The sequence below is a fragment of the Sus scrofa genome, chromosome 10 (genome assembly GCF_054392235.1).
Source record: "Sus scrofa isolate SSC_HxYL_T2T_F1_AM1 chromosome 10, Sscrofa_HxYL_maternal_Yorkshire_Landrace_v2.0, whole genome shotgun sequence".
Classification (NCBI taxonomy): domain Eukaryota; kingdom Metazoa; phylum Chordata; class Mammalia; order Artiodactyla; family Suidae; genus Sus; species Sus scrofa.
Window position 1 is genome coordinate 19,844,425 of NC_139392.1, and position 7,115 is coordinate 19,851,539.

Here is a 7,115-nt window from a genome sequence, read left to right on the forward strand (position 1 = left end):
GGCAACCGCCCAGAACAACCGCCCGCCTCCCACACATCCTGGATCTGAGCCAGGTCCCCTTGTGGGGAGGAGGAGGGATGGGCTGACGTTTGCTGGGTGGCTTCGGTGGGCCAGCCACCTTGATACGCAGTATCCCTTCTCATCCTCACGGCAGGGGTGCCAGGCTGATCTAGTCCCCAAATACAGATGAAGCGCAGGGAAGCCACTGAAACTCAGACTCAAGAAGGACATTTTCCAAGCTTGCCTACCTCGAAGAGGGTGACGTATGGTCAGTGTGGCCTGAAAGCTTTACGTTCTTACAACTGGGGTCTCCTGGGGAAGGAAGCACAGCTCTAGACACAGCAGAGTCTTGGGAGTTTCCGTTGTGGCTCAGCAGTATTGAACCTGACTAGGATCCATGAGGCTGCGGGTTTGATCCCTGGCCTCACTCAGTGGGTTAAGGATCCAGCGTCGCTGTGAGCAGTGGTGTAGGTCGCAGACTCTTCTTGGATCTGACATTGCACGCCAATTTGACCCCTCGCCTGGGAACTTCCATATGCCTCAGTTGGGGCCCTAAAAAGCAAAATAAATAAATACGTGCATACATGCATAAACATAGTTGATACTGGAAAGATGATACTGGAATCAGGGTTCTTGTTCACAGCAGTCGAAGAATGAACTCTGCGAACACACGGGTAGCAAGCAAGCAAAGTCTTTATTACAGGAAAGCAAATAGCCCCCAGGGCTGCTGGGTGGAGGGAGAAGAGCCCCTTCTCTCTATTGTTCTATAGGGGTTTTTATCCCTTAAAGATGCGGGGGTACCAACATAGGATCCAGAAAGATGCAGCTTTCCCCCATTGGCCTTGCCCAGTTTCCTGTATCAGTCCTTGTCCAATAGGGGTCTTAGCGGTGGAAATGCCCCATAAGTCTCATGGTTTCTTTGCCCTTTTCTTCCCATAAACTGAGTCTCAGGGGGATAGGGGTTCATGTCCATCTGGGGGTAGGCACACTCCCTACAGTAAACAAGGCCTGTGGGGATGTCACCCCTGGAGCCCTTAAGCCACAAATATTCATCAATAACCGTATCAAAGAAATGCATCGAAGCCCAAGCGCCTACACTGACCACGTGCATGCGTATCCTGCCTCACGGCTGAGTCTGGCCAGACCGGACGCCCCATGACTTCTAAGTGCTGCTCCCCTTAGACTTGTCACAGCTCTGTCCTCTCCCCATACAGGGTCCCTCTCTGTGTACCTTGACCTTGGGTTGTCCACCAGCCTTTGGGGGAAAAGTGAACTCCGGAGTCACCTCTGGGCCTGGGCCACTTCAGGGCTTGCTCTGGGAGCCTGAGCAAGTTTCTCAGTTGCTCTGAGCCTCAGCTTCCTCGTAGGTAACGTGTGATGATAAAAGGCAGCGACTACCCTTGAAAACCTGAAAGCGAATCGCTTGTGTCTCTGTCCATTTTTAAACAACCCATTGTGTGAAAATCTTGGTTTCCAAGCTGAGTTTACAAAGAAAAGAAACGAAGACGCCACTTGCCGTTTTCGCAGATGATATTGCTATTGAAATCACCAAATTGCCTCGTATACAAAAGAAGATATAATAACATCATTCTGGCATTTATTAAGAATGCAGCCGTTAGGCAGCAAAGGCAGAGGAAAATTGTGGCGTCGTGCGAGCTCTCTTGTAACAATGCCTCTTGTCAGGAGGGGCCTCGGGGACCACTGCTGACAATTTTCTTTAGGCTCCATCAATGTTTTTCGTTGTTTAAAGACACACATTAATTTAAAGTCTCCTCCCATTCTCTGTGCAAATTACAGCATTCAGATGAAGTGGCAGCTGCTGTAATTAAGACACAGTTAATTGCCTATCTCCTTAATTGCAATGATAGGATTTTGACAGTTTGGTAAATAAGAATTGTTTGGTTTCCTCTGGCAACTTGAGCCTTGTCGCCCATCGCAAGTGCTGAGTCACCCAGTTCTGGGCCGAGGGCTGCGGTGGGAGGTGGCTGGGACGGAAGAGGAACCATGGTTTACCTGCAGCTCCTTCTTACCTGCAGCTCCTTCTCTTCCTGCGAGAGCGCCAGGACCCCACCTATTCTGTCGCCCCATAAAATCCTCCCAGGACTTTTCTCCACTTTAATCAGTCATCATGAGACCAAGAGATGCGAGCCACAGAAGCAGGACGACTGGGTCAGGGGGAGATGATGGCCTCTGCACAGGAGGACAGGATGCTGCCCTTGAGGAAACAGAGCCCAGAGCATTTAGACAAAGTCAGAGGGCCCCTGAGTGCCAGCCACGTCTTCTGACCCCCGTCTTCCCACTATACTCAAAGGATGCCCGAGGGAGGCAGGGAAAAGTGATGGTTCACAGCAAGACCTGGGGGCACGCAGACCTGGGTTCAGAGCCTGCCTTTATCTTTGCTGCTTGGGTAACTATGGATGAGTTATTAAATATTTCCTGGCCTCATTTACTTCTATTGCAAAATGAGTTTTGCACTACCCCCAACCCCCGCCATGTGTCATTGTGAGAGTTGAGAAATACGTTCTTTTTTTGTGTGTCTTTTTTTGGTCTTTTTGCCTTTTTCTAGGGCTGCTTCCCACAGCATATGGAGATTCCCAGGCTAGGGGTCCAATCAGGAGCTGTAGCCGCCGGCTTACACCACAGCCACAGCAATGCCAGATACGAGCTGCATCTGCAACCTACACCACAGCTCATGGTAATGCCGGATCCTTAACCCGCTGAGCAAGGCAAGGGATCGAACCCGAAACCTCATGGTTCCTAGTTGGATTCGCTAACCACTGTGCCATGATGGGAACTCCAAGAAATACATTCTTATCAAGTACTTTACAACAGGTTAGGCTTGTGGTAAGTGCTGCACAAATAGAACTTACAGAGCAAGTATGACTCTTATTCCAAAACTTACGGAAACAACTTTTGTTGTTGTTGTTGGGGTGAGGTTGGGCTGCACCTGCAGCATGTGGAAGTTCCCAGGCCAGGGATCAAACCTGAGCCACAGCAGCAACCAGAGCCACAGCAGTGATGGCACCAGATCTTTAACCTGCTGAGCCACTAGGGAACTCAAGAAAGAAGTGTTTTTGCATTTCTTTCTTTTTGACTATGGTCTGCATTCCAGGTTCGCATCTGCAGCCTTTCTCTCTAGGGTCTTACCACTTTCCAATGACATGGTAACAAGGAGGCAAAGTCCAAGTGATCAGTGTTAGAAATACCAGAGCTCCTGTTGTGGCTCAGTGGGTTAAGGATCTAATGTTGTCTCTGTGAGGATACAGGTTCGATCCCTGGCCTTGCTCACTCACTTAAGGACCTAGAGTTGCCACAAACTGTGGTGTAGTTTGCAGATTTGGCTCAGATCTAGCATGGCTGTGGCTGTGATGTGGGCCGGCAGCTACAGCTCCAAGCTGACCCCTTGCCCGGGAACTTCCATACGCTGTGGGTGTGGCCCTAAAAAGCTGAAAGAAAAGCAATACCAGACCTAGTGTTCAAAGCTTCCTAGGAGGCAAGGAGAAATACGTGCTCTCATCTGCCATGCTCTGTAGAGCTGCAAAAAGAGGAGAGAAACCAGTTGCCACAATAAAACAATACAAATACTCAGATCCTACCGTGGTTATTATTAGCTCCAAAAACAAGACTGTAAACTCTGATTGTGTTGTGACAACCATGTTATTAGTCAATCCTTGCTCCCTACAGGCCACACGAGGCTTGGGAACTAAAAAAGGATGTTAGTCACGATAACATCTGACTTTTTCCCAATGCCACTGTTTTTGTACTCAAATTCCTGTCCTTGCCTAAGTACAAAGTGAAGGAAGAATTAGTATATAATACTTACTGTTTTTCAAAGAATGAATGAAGGATGAGAGAACGAATGCATGAGAGAATAAGAAGGAAGGAAGGAAGGGAGCATGAATGGAGGAGAATGAATGGATGCAAGTGGAAAAGTCCTAATTGAAAACCAGATTGCCTTAAAGGAAAGTGGATCTTGTCCTGCTCAGCACATATGTGGGTTTGGTGGTGCGCAGATGGGCTGTCACCTAAACAATGTCAAAAGGGCCATGGTCAAGGGTTGTCTAGGTGGTTCCACAATCACAGGGGAGCAGATGCCCTCAAACTGACTATTCCACCATCCTAGATGCATGGCTTCCATCACAGCGTCCCAGGGCTGCTCAAATTCCAGCATCTTATGTCCACTTTCATGCCATAGAAAAGAGAAGGCCGTGCCTCTTTCTTTAAAGATATTTTCCAGGGAATTCTGTCGTGGCTCAATGGTTAACGAATCCGACTAGGAACCATGAGGTTGCAGGTTCGATCCCTGGCCTTGCTCAGTGGGTTAAGGATCCAGCGTTGCCCTGAGCTGTGGTGTAGGTCGCAGACGAGGCTTGGATCCTGCATTGCTGTGGCTGGGGTGTAGGCCAGCAGCTAAGGCTCCAATTAGACCCCTAGCCTGGGGACCTCCATATGCCATGGGTATGGCCCTAAAAAGACAAAAAAGACAAAAAAAAAAATTAAAGATATTTTCCAGAGACATCACAAAGCCCTTCCACTGGCGTTGACTTGGCCAGAGTTAGACCCATAGCAAACACACCAATGCTGACCTGGCCATGCAGCCTTCTGATGCTGGTACAGACCTCACTGGCCCCCAAGATCCTCACTCAAGCAGAGGCTGCTGGAGACCAAGATCCCCAGGCAGGGGGCCTGCATAGACATCACAGCTTTCAGCCAGCTCAGTCATTACCTAACCCACAAACCTAAATGTCACTAATCAGCAGCCCCAGACACAGATTTTCTAATATGAGATGGAAGCTGCTGGCTCTTTTGGTTTTAAAAATTCAGCGACATTTCTCCTCCCCCAAACTCAATCCCCAGAGCCTCAGATCTGTGCTGGATTGGGTTCCTTGCTGGAAAGAACAACTTTTCCACGCTGGGCTCCATCTGTAAACTCTTAGTCTTTTTGTTTATTTGTTTGGCTGCACCCATGGTGTGCGGAAATTCCAGGCCAGGGCTTGAACCCACGCCATAGCAACGACCCAAGCCACTGCAGTGATAATTCCAGGTCCTTAACCCACTGCACCACAGGAGAACTCCTGCTGTCTCTTAGTCTTTTTTCTTAATAACCACACCCACGGCATATGGAGTTTCCCAGGCAAGGGGGTCGAATCGGAGCTGCGGCTACAGGCCACTGCCACAGCCACAGCAACTCGGGATCTGAGTCTCGTCTGCAACGCCAGATCTTTACCCACTGAGCGAGGCCAGGGATCGAACCCACATTCTCATGGATCCTGGCCGGGTTCATTACCACTGAGCCACAATGGGAACTCACCTCTTAGTCTAGGCATAACTTTTCTTGAATAAATGAAAAAGAAGGCTGAGAAATTATATGGCTTTTGGTTGAGTTAATTTTGACTTGGGCTAAAACTTGAGGATTCTATTACTAAAGAGGAAGAATACAGTGGATATTGGGGGGCAAAGAGCCGTCTCCAATCACACCCATAAATTGAAGACACTGGAATTCTTTTCAGTACTTTTTATTTTTTATTGAAGTATGGTTGATTGACGATGTTGTTTTAGTTTCTGGTGTACAGTAAAGTGATTCAGTTATACATATATGTCTTTCCATATTCTTTTACCTTATACCTTATTACAGGAGACTTTGTGGTGTATTATGTTTCTAAATATCATTCTTATTCTACTATTTTTTTTTCATTTTTTCAGTTTTAGATGATTGAGTTCCTCACCCCTCCCCCTATACACAAAGTCAAAGTCTGTTTGTCCAGCTCTATCATCTGTTCCCCATCTGTTCTCCTCCTCAGCACAGGAGCCCAGTGTGGTCCCCTTCCCTAGTCAGCCAGTTCTCACTGCTTGTGTTGCTATGACAACCTAGGTCTCAGCATCCTTCCTTGGGCTGGTCATTGCTACAGTTGCCATTTGCTCACTAGTTGTCTCCAGTCGCTGATGGAAGAACAGTCTCCCCTCCATGTGCTCAGACCACCCAGTCATCTCTGCTGAGCTTTGCTGTGTTGCTGCCGCTTTCAACTCCCCCCTCCCTCGCCCTGCTCACCTCCCCCGCCCCACCCTGAACTCCCACCTCCTCTCAGCTCTGCTGGTTGCTCTCCAGTCATGCTGCTGGGATGTTGCCTCGGAATCACTTTTCACCATGATCCTGAGACCTGCTTTTGTCTCCCTCCTCTCTTCAACTCCATTTCTGGATTCTCTGGCTTCTTCGTTCTTGATATAGTCTGGATTTGGGGAGAGTTCGTACTCTAGAAATTTCCTTAAGAGACGATGCACAAGAAGTCAAAGGCTTAAGACCATGCTTAGCAGAAGATGATTGTCATTCTCCTCTCACGCTTGAATGACAGTTTGGGTATGGAATTCTAGATGGAAATGGTGTTCCCTGAGGATGTTAAGCTGTGAAGAAACTGAAATTTAAAGTGAAAAGTGGCATAAGAACATAACCACCCCCTGCTATGTCTCTAGCTCCAAATTCACAGAAATCTTGACAGGGCTTTGGACTTACTCATATCATGGTATTATGTGCTTGAAGCAATCTTATCCAGAGTTTAAGTGGCCAGATGGCCAAGTGACGTCTAGGTCCAACTGATGCCACCGAGCATATGCACCTGTCACTACACAGCCAGGAACAGCAGCACACTTGAGCCCAAGACATCAGCAAAGCATTTACTTCCTTAACTCCTGCAAACTGCAGTCCATTAAAAAAAGCACTGGGGAAGACGTTCTGTCATGCCACAGCAGTAATGAACCCAACAGGTGTCCATAAGGATGCAGATTCAATCCCTGACCTTGCTCAGTGGGCTAAAGATCTGGCATTGCCACGAGCAGCAGTGTAGGTTGAAGATGCAGCTCAGATCTGGGGTTGCTGTGGCTGTGGTGTAGGCCAGCAGCTGTAGCTCCTACTGGATCCCTAGCCTGGGAACGTCCACATGCCTCAGGTACAGTGGTTAAAGGAAAAAAAAAAAAAAAAAAGAAGAACGAATAGAAGTTAGCAGGCAAACCAAGCAGGAGAAGCATTCTAGATCCAGGAGGAACCACATGAGATTGCCTGGCCTTTGTCGACCTCAAAGTGGCTCCAAACATGTGTTCAGGGAAGGGCTGGGTGGGAAAAC